Below are 16545 nucleotides of genomic sequence, written 5' to 3' on the forward strand. Positions count from 1 at the left end.
AGCTCTCCAGGATTGTTCTAGCTAGCTTTGTAATGATGAGAAGGGACAGGACCTGTTCTCTTGCTTTCATGCCCTTAGGGCCAGCTCTTCCACACCTACAGGATCAGGGCCAGCTCTACTGTGCTGTTCAGGTGAAGTGCAGGGCCTGTTTTCCTGAGTGCTGCAATTGGTGAGGACAGAGTCAGCTCTCCCGCTCTTACGACCACAGGGCCAGCTCTCCCACCCTCCACAGGCTGCAAGGGGTGGGGGCAGGAGGAAGGCATCTCTCCTCTGCCCATGCCACCACATGACAGAGAAGGGGTAGTGCCAGATCTCCCTCATTCACTTTCTTGGCCAGTTCACACACCCTCTGTCAGTGGGTCAGCTCTACTGTGCTGCCCAGGGGAGGTGCAGGGCCCGCTTCCCTGAGTGCTGCAGCTGGTAAAGGGGAGGGTTAGCTCTCTCACCAGCTGTAGGTAGTAGGGGCAAGGATGAGGGCCTCTTTCCCTAGCCCTCACTACTACACCATAGGCAAGGGGAGAGGCAGTGCCAGTTATCCAGCTCTCATGCCCTCAGGGCTGGTGTACCATGCTCCTGTCTATAGGGTCAGCTCTGTTGTGCTACCTGGGTGAGGTGTAGGACCTGCTCTCCTGAGTGCTTCAGCCAGTGAGGGTCAGGACAAGTTGTCCCTAGTGTCGCAGCCAGTGGGGAGTGGGGACAACTTGGTAGAGCCCTATTCTTTTGACCTTTGGTGGTATTAGGGGCCAAGGACATCAACAGGCCAAGGCTGCAGCGGGGCCATGAACACAGACATGGCCCCTGGCAGCAGCCCAGCCTCAGACATCATCATGGCCCTGGATGGCATTCAAGCCACCCACCTCAGACTGCTTCTCACCACTTTCACCTCTTCAGATCTGCCTCTGTCCATACGACAATGAACTGTTCTCTCTACCATCCAGACCATGGATTTGCTCACCATAGTAGTACCTGACTTCCTGGCACCTTTTGCCAGATAGGCCTGTGTTTTCTCCTCAGAGCCCTGGGTGGACTGCCCCAGGCCTGCATGTGGGTCTCCTTGTCCTGCTCAGTCCATCATGGCCTAGAATAGTGCTTTTAAATGCAGAGAGCTAATATTTAAATCCATGTCCCCTTACCTTGGAATATCTGTGTTCCAAATGCAAGTCTGGGCAGCCAAACTGCTGTTCCTTGTGAACACTGCTCCCCTCCCCCTGTATTAGTCAGGGTTCTCTAGAATCATAGAACTTATGAAATGAATCTCTCTCTCTCTCTCTCTCTCTCTCTCTCTCTCTCTCTCTCTCTCCCTCCCTCCCTCCCTCCCCCCCCCTCTCTCTCCCCTCCCCTCCCTCCCTCCCTCCCTTATATGTCTGGGATTTATTGCAATGACTTACAGGCTGCAGTCCAACTAATCCAACAATGGCTAGCTGAGAATGGAAGTCTAAGAATCTAGTAGTTTCTCAGTCCCACAAGGCTGGATGTCTCAGCTGGTCTTCTATATATGCTGGAATCCAGAAGAAGCAGGCTCTAATGCCAGTGAAGGAGTGGATTCTAGCAGGGCAAGGGCAACCATAAAAAGAGCAAAAGCTTTCTATGTCCTTATATAGACTTTGAGCAGAAGGTATGGCCCATATTAAAGGTATGTCTTCCTGCCTCAAGATCTGTATTAAAGGTCTGTGTCTTTCAGCCTTAAGATCTGGATCAAAGGTGTATGTCTTCCTGCTTCAATATCTGGATCACAGGTGTGTCTTTATTATCTCAAAGGTCTGAACTAGAAGTGGATTTACCCACTTCAAACCAAACAGAAAATCTCTCACAGATGTGCCCTCTATTTCTGGATGGTAGTTCATGTCAGATGTAGTCAAGTTGACAACCAAGAATAACCATCACACTTTCCTATTCCTGATTTTAATTTGGTCCCCAGTCCTTGCTTCTGGCTTTGCCTATTCCCAGGGCTGTGAAACTTCCGATTCCTCCACACTTGTTACTGTGAGGGTATCGGAGACCCAGGCAAGAAGTGGGAGCTCTGCTTACTGCATGTTAGCCAACCACCTTCTGCTCTGCTAGCTCTTCAGCCCAAACTCGGGGTCCAGGGCCTGGCCACTGTACCTGTTTGATTTTTGACAGTGGAGGGAATGTGGTGGTTTGAAAGAAAATGGCCCCCCAAAGGGAGTGGCACTATTAGGAGACGTGGCCTTGCTGGAGGAAGTTTGTCACTGTGCGATCAGGCTTTGAGGTCTCTTTTTCTCAGGCTTCTCTCTGTGTAACAGTCAGTGGACTTCCTATTGCTGCAAGATATAGGACACCTGGCTCTTTCTCCAGCACCATGCCTGTCTGCATGCTGTCATGCTCCCCACCATGATGGACTGAACCTCTGAACTGTAAGCGAGCCACAATTAAATGTTTCCTTTATGAGAGTTGCTGTGGTCATGGTGTCTCTTCATAGCAATATAAACCCGACAGGGAACTAACCAAAATTCTTACTGAGCTGTTACAGTTCCAGCCCAAATCAGTCCTCTGTGTGTTTCAACCTGGCATCTCACAGGAAGCAAATGGAAAGATTAGTTTGGCCTTGGGAAATGCTGGATGCAACAGTTCACAGTACCGTTCAATGCTTCTTAGCCAGAGCTGCCCCACAGAACTCTGTGAGCAAGAATGCTTCCTATATACACTACCCACACAATACTTGACATGTGACTAATAAACTGAAGAAGTTGCTTTATAATTTGATTTCATCTTAATAAAGTAGCCCCCTGGGGCTGGAGGCTCCCACACTGAATGGTGCAACACGAGCAACACGAGCAGTCTTCTCTGGAGACTCTGGGTCACCACCACAGGCCATCACCAAGGCAGCCAGCTGGATAAAACCCCTAAACACTAGCATGACCAGGAACTCACGATCTAAATAATGAGCAAACGGAGAGGCTGAAGCACGTCTGCTGTGCCGTGTTAGCAGAGCACTGTCAGTGTGCTCGAGGTTCACACATGACCCCACATGACATCAGTGCTCTCCCCCACAAGGCAGCTTGAAACATTCAGTATTCTCCCTACACTCTCTCTACTGGAAAGGTTTGCAGTGTAGCCTAGATCTGAACCCAAGGCTGCCTCAGTTTGAGGTTTATGTTGTGCTTTGCGTTGCTCAGGCTTCCTTCCAAAGGTCTCTCCATGGCTCAACCCATCTTTCCACTGTTCAAGCTTACCCCATCTTTCAAAAGACTGAAAAAGTCACCCCACCCCTCCATAGGATTTCAAGCTTACTCTGTCTTTCAAAACCACTCCATCTTTCCATAGGGTCCTCAAAAACTCTGCCTATCTTTTTTATAATACCTCAGCTGTTTACACTTCTTTCCAATGGAGCTCCAGTGGCTTACTCCACCTTTGAATAGGTCCTTCAGCAGCCCACCCTAGCTTTCCACAAGACCAGCAACAGCTTGCTCTGTTACTGACCTTCTGGCTTTTCCAGTAACATGGAAGATTTTGCTCAATCTTTAAGGCTTTGCTCTTGTGAGATCAAAGTAATAGAATTGTCATTGTCATGGAGTTTTGATTCAGTGAACATTTGCAGATGGCACATACACACTTAGGATGCACACCCATGCTCCATTCCCATGTATATCACACACATGAACATCATACACACATATGCATACACATGTCTCACATACATGTGCACATCACATAGACATACATGTATATACACAGTCACACAGTATATCTATGTGCACATGTGTGTCTGTGTGTGTCCTTTGTATGCATAGTGTGTGTATGGAGGACAGAGGTTGATGTTAGGTATTCTTACTGATTTTCTCCACTTTATTTTTTGAGACAGAGTCTCTCACTGAACCTGACTAGTCAGTGAGCTTCAGAGAGATCTGCCTGTGTCCACTGCCTCCAGTCTTGGGGTGTAGACACATGCTGCTGTGCCCGGCTTTTTACATGAGTGCTAGGGGTTCTCATGCTCACACAACTGTACTGACTGAGCAGTTCCTGTAACCCCAGGAGTTTGACTTTCCACAACTCCAGGGGAAAATGAATCTGAGCTGCCCTGGAAGAAACAGGTCAAATGCCAGAGTGGACACTGAGTGACCATCATCAGTTGCTATGACACATACACTCCAAAAGCTCTACGAATTTATTTTTTGCTCACATGAAATCTGATCAAAGACGTGGTGAGGATGGGCCTGGCTCTGGCTCCCGGAGCCCACTGGCTGACAGCTACATTGCTGTCTTCAATAGGTGCCTTTGAGGTACCGAAGCTTGGCTAGCAGATGGGTTTAGAGAGAATCCAGGACAGGCCTGCATGTGGCAGATATCACTTCTGTTCCATTTATTGGCAGCACCCAGTGCTATGGGCCCAACTCCCTGTAAGGAGACAGAGAAACACAGTCCGGTTGTGGCTGTGGCATGAAAGAAAAGCAGATTTGGGGATTGCCAATTGGTGCTTTGCCAGTGCTCTCAATTCCTCAGCCATCTGACAAAGCTACAGAGAGATCCATGCTCATTGGGTGGAGTGGAGTTTTCATTTTCTCTGAGGCACTGCTTTACAGGCCACTTAGGATGTGCAGAAAGAACACGAGGGCTAGTCACGTTGTTGGGAAAGTCTTGATTATCCACTAGGCCTCGTGTACATCAATTGCATCTTCCAGCAAATGAGCCAGAGGTCAGTGCATCAGCTGAACGGTGAGTGCTGGCTTACCAGGCTTACGTGGTCTACCCACTGACATCCTCTGCTGTCACCTTTTGGCTCAGTGGTCCAGCTCTCCTGGTGTTTGGTTTCCAGGACACTGCTATGGCAACCCCAGTGCCTTAGCACAAGCTGCTTCCTTTGCTTTCTGCTTTCTACCTTTTCTTCCATCTCCCTAGACCCAGGCTTCTATGTCCTGCAATACTCCAGACATCTTGATGCCCCCCCACCCCTTACCTGGAGCCTAAGTCAGGAGATATTCCAGTGGTCTCTTGTCCAGAACTCTGGCCTGGAGGATGGACTGGGTTCTAGTGACAGGAAGTGTTGTACATGAGTTAAGATTTTATCTTAGGTGGATTAAAGTACCTGATGCACACACTCTGTAATGATTTTAATACACAAGTTAAAGAACAGAAGCTAGCCAATTTGTGCTTTTTGTTTAGGGTTTCTGGACATTTTACCTTTTCTGTGTTTCATGTTGCTTCCTTTCTATGAGAATTACACTTAGTGCATTTGTTTACTCTGGATAATAAGATGGCTTGTTTATGTGGAATGAGTGTGTATGTCTCTGTGCACACATGCCATTTAAAAATTTATGCCTGTGCCACGTTGGTGCTTAAAGGCACTTAAGATGAGTGTGTGTTTTGACTGAATTCCTTCATACATTCACAAGTTCCTATTCTCAGACCACCCACCTGGCTCCTGCTGTTTTTCTTGTTTTCCCATGGTGCATCTGGCCAGAGAGCCTTTTTGGTGAATGTAGAACAAATGACAAGTTTAACAAGATGAGGCAGTATTTATTAAACACCCACATTTTCTTCGTTAAGCCCTGTGTGAGGCCATTAGCGTTCTCTTCTGCCTTAATCTCTATTTTCTCTGCCTTCTCTTGCTGTCCTCAACCCTGATGCTGAGTGACTAGCATAAAGCAGACGCCTACAAGCCTAGCAAGGATTTCCTATAGCAGTCTTTTGAGCTATGCATTGCATTTTTCCACGCCAATCCTCAAAACAAGAATACAAGATTTCCATATACTACATTCAATGGTGCCCCTGTAGAATGTAAAACAGAAGCTTCTGTTCCTCCCACTGGTGATAAGCAAAGCTGTTCTGAAGGTAGAGAGGGTGGTGTTTGAGAAGATCTGCCCTGACCCCTACTACTTTAAGAAGAAAGCAGATTCCCACCTCTGTTGGGCTTGGTTCCTGCATCATGTCTGGAGCCTAGGAATGCTGGTAGCTTACACATATACCTGGAAAGAGCTGGGCAAGCAACAGTGGAACTCAGCATCCAGGAAGGGGGAAGAGAAGGAAGGGAGGGACACAAAGGACACACGGGGTGGGGGAGGCAGAGAGAGAGGGAGAGAGAGACAGATAGAGGCAGAGGGAGGGAGGGAGCTATCCCTTCAGCAGTTCACATTGCTATCAGGGCGATTGGTAAGGTTGTTGTACAAGTTGCTTTATTGTTCCTAATATTTCATCCCTCTCATCCCTCACCCTTTGCCTGGTGATTGGCTTTTTCTCGTGACAGGTAGAATGTACTTTACACTATTGAAGTGGGCTTGGCCTTAAAACTTATGCTACCCAATGGGAGGGGTAGGGAGTCACAGACCCCAGTTCTAAGAGGTGGTCTTCAGAAGGACAATATTTTTGAGTCCTTTCACAGTTCTGTAGTTTCTTCTTGAGGAAGGTCAAGTTACCCACACAGCCTGCACAACCCTGCAACCTGAGAAATATCACCCAGCTTCCTCCACATCTGTAATGTGAGAGCAGATGTGTATTACTGATGGAAACCACTGAGTCTGAGGGTTGTTTGTTATGTAGTGTTATTATAAGAGATAACTGATATATTTTGAAAAACCTGCAGGGAGATATGGGATTTGGTAGGCACAGGGCTGGCTTGACATCCCCATTACACTCCCTGAGACAGACTAGCATCTTCAATAGAGAAGCTATGCAGAAGGCTGTTCATGGGATAACAAGAGTTGCTTGTGAATGCGCCAGGCAGAATCCCTCACTTTTGTGTGGAACAGAGAACATCAGAGGTTTCTCTATGCCTGGGAACAGAGTGTGTCTTGTAAGGGGCCTTGAATAGGACAGTCCACCTTACGAATGTTTACTGGTACCTACTATGAGCAGGACCTGGCTTATGAGAGGCTGGATCTATAGCAGGGCAAATTTGCCTGTCTTCTGCCTACCCCTTACAGCTTCTGTTCTGATGACTGATCTCCATGATAGTAACTCATGCATTCAACTAAACATTCATCTGCGATAACGGCTCTGTGGATTGCATTGAGATAAATTTAATTTTCTTACTGTCAGCTGGCAATAGAGGTTTGTAAGCAATTATGAGCAGTCAGAAGCTGAAGTGAGTCCGCTTGCTAGGGCAACCTGTTGTGGCTGATTCCCTGGTAGAAAAAAGGGCACACTTTCTTATCTGATTAATTTATTTTTTGTTTTTGTTTTGTTTTGTTTTTTGTTTGTTTGTTTGTTTGGTTTTTTTTGGGGGGGGGGTTCTAGACAGGGTTTCTCTGTGTAGCTTTGTGCCTTTCCCAAAACTTACTCTGTAGCCCAGACTGGCCTCGAATTTACAGAGATCTGCCAGGCTCTGCCTCCCGAGTGCTGGGATTAAAGGCGTGTGCAGCTGCCACTGCCGCCACTGCCGCCGCCGCCACCACCACCACCCAGCCACTCATCTGATTACTTTGCATCTTATCCTTCTTCTTTCCTCTGAGGATGCTTTTTTCCTTGGCATCTTAGGAAGTGTTATACAACAGGAGCCAGAGAGCATTCCCATGTTTCACATACTCCATGGTTACCCCTCTATCTTTGTGGGAACATTCTTCATTGAGGCCCCTCATTCCCTCTGGATCTACTACCATTTGTGTCTTCTCCTGAACTCTTGGTCTCCCCTACACAATCTTGAGGACACAAATGCCTACCAAGAATACTTTGCTACTATGGTCTTAAAGAACTCTGATGTCCAGGAGGCTGGAACTCAGTGCCTCCTGGAATAGTTCACTGGGTTCTCAGATTTAGTAGTCTATACCTCTCTGCACATGGACTACCCACTCCATCACCAAACTATGTAGGTTCCCTTCCTGCCTCCCATTCATCTGTCCTCCATCCTTCCTTCTTTCCCTTCCTCCCTCCTTCTATTGCTTCCTTTAATCTACCTATTAACTATATGCCACCCTCTGTACATAAGCTTTAGACATAGAATAATAAAAAATAGAAAAGAAAAAACAAGCAAAACCCAAACCAAAATAACAGTCTATTTAACCTGCTATAAAAATACCTTAAGCTGGGTGGCCTGAAACAACAAACTGTATTTCTGAGAATTCTGGAGGTTAAGAAGTTCTAGAACAAGGTGTTGGTTGTAAGGTTCAGTGTGTAGCATGGGTGAACCTTCTGGTTTTGTAGATGGTACCTTTCAGCTGTGTCCTTACACAGTGGAAGGAGTTAGACCTCTTGCAAGGGCACTAATCTCATTTATAGGGACTCCACTCCTGTGAACTAATCACCTTTCAGAGATTGCTTTCTAATATTATACTGGGAGTTAACATCTCAATATGTGAATTGTGGTACATAAATATTCAGGGCATACACAGACATAGTCCTAGTTGAAAGAATTGACAGCCTGTGTATCCTCAGCTTACACCAACTCATGCATGACCTTAGGTTTTACTGCGGTTTCTTCTCTACAGCCTTTGGAGGTTTGTCCTGAGAAGGCTCCCAGCCCTCAGTTCCAGGCACACTGTTCCAACCATTCTCACACTTGCTTAGTGCACTCACTGATCTTGCGAAGTCTGTGGCAGGGTCCTTGCTGTTGCTGCCTTTGGGGGTGGGGGGCCAAGTAGGTGCAGAGTCAATAACACAGACTCTGGGAGAATGTCAAAACAACAAGCTCAGTTTATTCAGGAAGTGGCAAGCCTTATATATCCTCCACCCCACCCTGGGAGAAGGTCTGATGAATATGTGTCTGCTGGTGTGACATGGCTGCCTCTCATTGGTCCAGGTCATCTCCAGATCATGTCTCAGCTGCTGTTGCTAAGGCCCTTAGGCAGACCCAGATTGGCTCTCAGTATCTTTTTTACTGGTTTGAGCTGGCTGGTTCCCAAGCCTCTTAGGGATGAGTCATCCCACAAACGTCTACTATTAGTGTAATTATTTTTATGAAAGTCCAATACATAGTGCTAAAGGCCAAGTCAACTCAGCACTGGCTGAGAAATAATGGCTTGTTAATCCTCATGAAAATCTGCCTGGATATTATTACTACCTTCCTCTTCCTGATGAGGAGACTGAGTTAAGAAGAACTCTGGTGAGTTGGCACAGTCTCTCAACTAGAAGAGGCAGGGAGAGTATTCAAACTCAGGAAGGAAGACTCTCAGTTCTTGGTTTATGTAACTTCTGCTAAGACTGTTGCCTGAGTTTTACACCTGACTCTTCTGAAGTTTCCAAGACCAGAAAAAGAAAATCCACCCAGTAACCTGACATGACATAACCCCAGATGCAAAAACTCCAACTAAAAACACAGGAAATAAAAAAAACCAGCACAAATTGACTTCTATAAAAATTATTAATCCCCCAGTAATGGTCTCAAATGAGAGTGAATTAAATGAAATCTCGGTCAAAAATTCAGGAGAATGATTTTAAATATATTTAATGACACTGAAAAATGACAAACTCCTGAATGAATTCTGAGAGGACAGAAGGAGCTAAATGAAATAAGGAAGTAAATGCAGGATATTAAAGTAGAATTCAATAAAGTGATGGAAGTCCTGAAACAGACAAACACACAAACAGAAATACTGGGAATAAAAGGCTCCATAAGAAGCATCATAATGGGATAGATAGAGGGGAGGAAAGAATATTAGGACTTGAAGATAAGATAGATGAATTACAACATTCAAAGAATGATAAAGATAAATTAATAATAAAGTACAAAGAGAACATATGAGATCTATGGAAACTACAAAAAGAATAATTATATGAATCACTGGCATAGAAGGAGAAGAATTTTACAATAAAGGTGTAGAAAATATTTTCAATAAAATCTAGCAGAAAATCTCCAAATCTGGGAAAGGGGTGCCCATTTAGGTACAGGAGACACAACAAGAAATAGACTAGGTGAGAAAAGCTTCTCATATCATATAGTTAAAATACTAAGCATGCAGGATGAAGAAAGTATATTGGAAACTGTAAGAGGGTAACTCCAAGTCATATATGAAGATAAGCCCATAAAGATAATAGCAAAATTCTTAAAAGAAACTTTAAAATCCAAGAGCATTAGGATAATATATTTCAAGATATGAAACACAGAACTTTTGGTGCAAAACTACTATACCCAGCAAAACTGCCTGTAATAATTAAAGGAGAAGTAAAAACTTTCCTCTCCACACTAAAAACAGACTGAAAGAATTCATGATCAATAAGCTAAGTCTACTTAAAACACTTGAAATCTTCAGATTGAAGCAAAAGGGAAGATACATCAGTCTGTAGGAAGCATAGCTATGCTAAGATCTAAGAAGATAGTTAAGGAAAAGAATAGGAATACACCAAAGACTACAAAATCAACAAAATGAAAAGAATTAACACACTTTTAAACAGTAACTCAAAATATTACTGGTTTCAACAAGTCAATCTAAAGGCACATGCTAGAAGATTACATTTAAAAAAACAGGTTACATCTGTTGTGGCTGTGCTGACTAGTTTTATGTCAATTTGACACAAGCTAGAGTCATTGGGAACCTCAATTGAAAAAATGCTCCCATCAGATTAGCCTGTGGGCAATCTGTGGTGCATTTCATTGACTGATGATTGATGTAGGAAAGTTCAGCTCACCATGGGTGATGCCTCCATCCCTGGGTTGGTTGTCCTTGGTACTATAAGTATATTCAGCAACCCATGAAGAGCAAGCCAATAAGCAGTGCTTCTCCATGGCCTCTGCATCAGTTCCTGCTTTTGGTTCCTGCCTTGAGTTCCTGTCTTCACTTCACTCAGTGATGGACTGTGATGTGGAACTGTAAGATAAAGTAAACTTTCTTCCCTATGTTGTTTTTGGTTGTGAAGTTTTAACATAGCAGTAGGAACTCTAAGGCTATTACCTCCAAGAAATGGACCCCACCATCAAAGTCAGATGTATCCAAAGGGTATAAAGATTTAAAAAAAGGCATTTGAAGAAAATAGAACCAGGAAAGAAGCAGTTATTGCTCTTTTCATATCTCCAACAGACCCAGTCAGAATAGATAAGGTATACAGAGGGTCACTTCATGCTGATTAAAGGAGTAATCCATCAAGAGGACATTAAATTATCAACATATGCACATTAAACATGATGCATTCAAATTTATAAAATACTATTAGATGTAAAAAAAACACAGTTTAACCCCAGTATAAAAATAATGAATCACTTAAATATCCCACTCCTACATCCTGACAAAAATAGAAACTAGAGGTCAAATGGACTTAATAGATGTCTTTGGGACATTTCATCTCAACACTGCAGATTACAAGGTACATTCTTCTCAGCAGCTCAGAGAACTTATACAAAAATGCATTATTTAATAGGACACAAAACAAGTCTTAACAAATTAATAAAAATGAAACTCTTTACCACAGTTTTCTGTCTACAATAGAATAAAATTGGAAATCAATAGCAAGAGAAGCTACAGAAAATACCCAAATTCATTGAGATTTAATAATATAATATTGAATGATGAATGGGTCATTGAAGGAATAAAGAAGGAGAAAATAAGACTTCCTAGAATTGAATGAAAATAAAATATGACACTCCTATGGGGTATAATGAAAGCAGTCCTCAAGGGAAGTATATGGCTATAAGTTCCTATATCAACAAATCAGAGAGATCTCAAATAACTTAATGATGCACTTTGAGGCTTTTGAAAAATATGAATGAGCCAAACTCCAAATCAGTAGATAGACAAAAGATCAGACCACAAATTAATTAAATGGAAATAAAAAGTAAAGAGAATAAATAAAATGAAGAATTGGACCTTTGAAAAGATAAACAAGATTGACAGTCTTAGTCACACTAATTAAAAGAATGAGGGAGAAGACCTATATTAACAAGATTAGAGATGAAAAGGGAGACACTACAACAGATACCAATGAAACTGAGAAAATAGGTCAGCACTCAGAACCTCATTAAATTGGAAAATCTAGAAATGTTTGACACAGATGATGTCCAAAACTAAGTTAGAATGAGACAAACAATTTAAACAGATCTGTGAGAAGCAATGAGATTAAAGCAATAGAGGAATCGCCCATCTGAAACAATCCATCCCCAGATTGGGTCACCGCTGAGTTCTTCCAGACTTTCAAGGAAGAGTTGACACCAACACTTCTCAAACTCTTTGATGAAATAGAAAATGAAGTAATACTGTCAAACTCCTTTTATAAAACAAATATTACCTTGATACTAAAAGCAGAAAAAGATATACACAAAAATATAGACCAATCCTCCTGATAAACATAGATGTAAGATTCTCAATAAAACATGGACAAACTAAATTAAAGAACAAATCTAAAAGGTCATTCATCATGGTCGAATTGGCTTCATTCCAGAGTTACAGGAATGGTTCAACATATACAAATGAATAAGTTTAATATATTACATTAATGAACTCAAAGACAGAAATCCCATGATAATCTCAACAAGTGCAGGAACAACTCTTGCTAAAATCCAAAATCCCTTCACGATGAAAACATTGAAGAGACTCAGAATAGAAAGACCACATTTCAACACAATGAAGGACATGCATGACCAGGCTACAGATGACATTCTGGTCAGTTAAGAAAAACGCATGGCATTAAAACTCAAATCAGAAACATCAGAAGGGTATCCACTTGCTCTGCTCTCAGTTAATACAATGCTTGAAGTTTTTAGCTGGAGCAATGAGGCATAAGGAAATAAAGGAGATACAAACAGGAGATGAAGAAGTCAAAGAACTTTTATTTTCAGATAATATGGTTCTATACATAAAAGACTTACACCAAAAACTTAGAATTGACAAACACTTTCAACAAAGTAAAATTATATAAAATTAGCATATGGAAATTAGTAGCCTTACTATATGCCAATGACAAACACATAGAGAAAGAAATAAACAGCCCCTTCATAACAGCTTCAGGTAAAATAAAACACCATGGTACTAACCTAACCAAGGAACTGAAAAGCCTGAACAATGACTGCTTTGAAGAAAGAAAGTAAATAAGTCATTAGAATGTGGAAAGATCTCACAAGCTCGGAGGCGGTGTAGCTCCGTGACAGGTTCGGCCTCGCACGCGCCTCCCACCCAGCGCTGCCACAATGTCAAGAGGAAGGTTAGCGTGGACAGAAGGAGCGGCGAAGGCGGAGCCCAAGCCATGCTCCGCGAGGCTGTCGCCAAGCCTGGCCCTGCCAAGGTGGACACGAAGCCGAAGAAGGCCGCGGGAAAGGATAAACCATCAGACAAAAAAGTGCAAACAAAAGGGAAGAGGGGAACAAAGGGCAAACAGGCGGAGGTGGCTGACCAGCAAACCACAGATGTGCCTGCAGAAAATGGAGAGGCTGAGAACCAGAGTCCAGCCTCTGAAGTAGAAGAGAAAGAAGCCAAGTCTGACTAACCATCCATCGTGTCTGTCAGTGTCCCCGCCTCCCTTCTTGTACATTCCAGAGGAATATTTTATCAACTATTTTGTAAATGTGAGTTTTTTAGTAGCTCTAGGAACATTTTTAAAAGGTGGGAGGAAGTCCCACTCATCCCATTTTTTAAGTGTAAATGATTTTTTAAAAAGGTTAAATCACTTGCTGGTTGTTCATTTTTTGGTACAACCAGAAAATAGCAGGATACTGAATCAGGAGAGGCTGTGACTGTCTCGGGGGTCACCATAACATTCCGTAGAGGGGGCTAGCTTTATATCCTACAACACAAAACATGCTAAATGGTAATTTGGAGTCTTGTTTGTGCATTTGAATCTGGAATATTTTCAGTTATTTCTGATCTCGTGTTTCTAGTAGAACTGTATCCTAAAAAACCACTCCTCGGTCCTTGCCCTGTCAGAACTGTCTTTGGTCATGGCAGTCCATTTTCCTAACAATTGTGATAAGGTGCTGTGAAAGATTGAAATTTTGAATATGTACTGTATATAGCATAAAACTGTGAGCCAGTGGAATTAAGGATTGTGAGCATTTGTTATGTGAAGTCTTAGGGAAAACTTGTCAAGCTTAGGATGGAACATCACTGGAATAAGTTCAAAGAGAAACAACACATGGCTCTTTTGGGTACGTGAACACAATGTATGACTCTTAGAGTTTTGGTCCATGTTTTAGGAATTGAAATGTCTGTGTACCGAACCAATAAAGTCTCAGTTGTGAAAGAGTTAAAAAAAAAAATTTCACAAGCTCATGAGTAAGAAGACTTAAGTCGTGAAAATGGCCATGCTACCAAGAGCCTTTAGGATCAGGTAACCCCCACTAGAATCCCAACACAATTACAAAATTACAAAAGATAATCGTCAGATCCACACGAAGCACAGAGGATCCCCCATAGCCAGAGCAATCCTGAGGGGAGAAACCTAATGTTGGTTACACCACCACACCTGATTGTATGACAGAGTTATATTACATAGCTAATACAATAAGAGCAGACACAAACACACACAGACACAACTCAGTGCAATAGACAGAGGACCCAGGGATAAACTCACGAAGCTACTTTGTTATTTACCCTCCTTCCCTCCCTCCATCTCTCCTCCCTCCCTCCCTTCCCCCTTCTCTTTTATTTTCCTGAGATAAAGCCTTATTTTCTAGCCCAGGCTGGCCTAGAACCTACACTCTGGTCCTGGGTAGCCTTGAACTTTTGACAGTTCTCCTGTCTTAGCCTCCTACTCACTTGGATTACCAGCATGAGTTACCACATCTGGCTAATTTAAAAAAAAAAATGAAAAAAATATAAGAAAACCTGTCCCCAAATAATAAACATGGTCTTTTTTTTTTTTTTGTCACTGACTTAGTTTCTGGATATTGGCTGCTTCTCTTGTCAACCTACCTGGAAGAAGTCTCACAGAGGGCTCTGAGTTAGGGTACTAGGGGTAAAGGAGAGGACTGTGCTGTTTGGTTAAAGAAAGCAGTTAGCTGAGGGGTCTGGTGTGAGGCTTGGGCACTTGGGAACCAGAGAGGAGGTATCTGACAGGGTAGGGACAAGGTCACGCCCAGCCTGGCTGACAAAGAAACAGTTCTTTCCCAGGAAGTTTGGAACTGCATCAAAAGCATCTTGTGTTAGGCACCTCCCAGGCTTACCCTATTTAAAATAGAAAAGTGCATGGGGTCTGCAGCCTGAGAAATTCTGGCGGTGCCTTACTTCCACCTTCCAGCTACTCTCTTAGGCTAGGTAATGTGCCAGATAATCACCAAATGTTCTTGGCACTAATCTAACCAGAGAATGTTATTTTCTTTTCCTTTTCTCCTTCCCTTTGGGGGCTCAGAGCCATTCACAGAGCTCATGGTGGCAATTTAGGAGGTCATATTCTGCTGCTTATTTTTATTTGAATCATAAAATTGTCTTGCACTTATATTAAGTAGTATCAGAAATAGCACCAAGGAATTTGTGAATTGAGCAGTAGTTTGGTTTAAATCTCCTTATTATGTCATGTGAGAAAAACAGAGGGCTAATGATAAATCTACCTGTGTCCCATGAGCTGAAGCTTGTTTTCTCCCAGAAGCCTCCACACATGTGACCTCTGTGCCCTTCCTGGTTAACTGTTTAAATGTTTACTAGCTTCTATCCACCATGAAGACAGAGCCTGCACCCTTGTTTACTGGCTTTCTGCTGTATGGCACTTGGTCAATAAATATTTGTTAAATATGAATAAGCAGATGAACATGGAAGTCATCTGTTTATTCAGTCACAGCTGGTGACGTCAGCAGAGGTGCTGCTGGCATTAGCTCATTGTTCTGAAGTTCTGTACTTGCTGAGGGATGTGATTAATAGATAATACTGGGAAGGAAGGTGCTCATTTGTGCTCTGGTGGCCTCGGGAAATCTGCATGATAGTCTTGGCAGCACAGGCTTCACCAGCAGAAGGAAGAAGCCGAGCCCAGGCAGGGATAGTGTTGGCAGAGTAAACTGGACTTATGACAGAGGCTGGCCGCAGAAGGGACAGCTGGGAAAACCAGGGGTGAAGTCTGAGGGGCTGAGTCCTTCCCAGCCCCATTCTTGGCAGAGCAGACCTTTGCAGTAGCCAAACAGATGGGTAGAAAAGAAGAGAGTGGGAGAAGGAAGAGGCTGACCTTATGAAAACCACACAGATTTTGGTGGAAATTGGTGTGGAGGAGCCCATTGGAGTAGGAGAGCAGAGAACAGTGAATATATTCTAAAAGTGATATGAGGATCCATGAGGGTTCTGAGGTCTGCGAGCCCCAGATAGGAGAGGCACTGAGGCATGAGGCAGGCCATCAGAAAAGGTGGGATGTGGGTTCAGGTTTCTAGAATGGCTATAGCTTGGGAACCACAAGGCTGTTGTTACCTGCCTCAGATTCTGAAGTCTGATTAGTCACAGTAGTCAGAAGGTTTAATTGAGTCTCAGACTGATGAATAAAACCTCAGTCTAAATTACAGAAGTATATAGAAGGTCTGGGGTCATACTGCCCTGAATTGTCCTGATCTTTCTGGTCTCTAAAGCTAAGCTGAGTCGGGTCTGGTAAGAACTTGGATGGGAGAACTGTACAGAGCAAGTGGTGGAACTGTGACCAGGAGGACTGTCCAGAGCGAGGGGTGGAACTGTGACCAGGAGGACTGTGCAGAGCGAGTGGTGGAACTGTGACCAGGAGGACTGTGCAGACTGTGCAGAGCGAAGGGTGGAACTGTGACCA

At 43.4% G+C, this 16545-nt stretch overlaps 1 pseudogene; it reads left to right on the forward strand.

The window, feature by feature from the left end:
- The first annotated feature begins 13003 nt into the window (after positions 1–13003).
- Positions 13004–13602, forward strand: LOC114681398 (annotated as a pseudogene).
- Positions 13603–16545: the final 2943 nt, after the last annotated feature.

The sequence above is a fragment of the Peromyscus leucopus genome, chromosome 5, assembly GCF_004664715.2.
Source record: "Peromyscus leucopus breed LL Stock chromosome 5, UCI_PerLeu_2.1, whole genome shotgun sequence".
Classification (NCBI taxonomy): Eukaryota; Metazoa; Chordata; class Mammalia; order Rodentia; family Cricetidae; genus Peromyscus; species Peromyscus leucopus.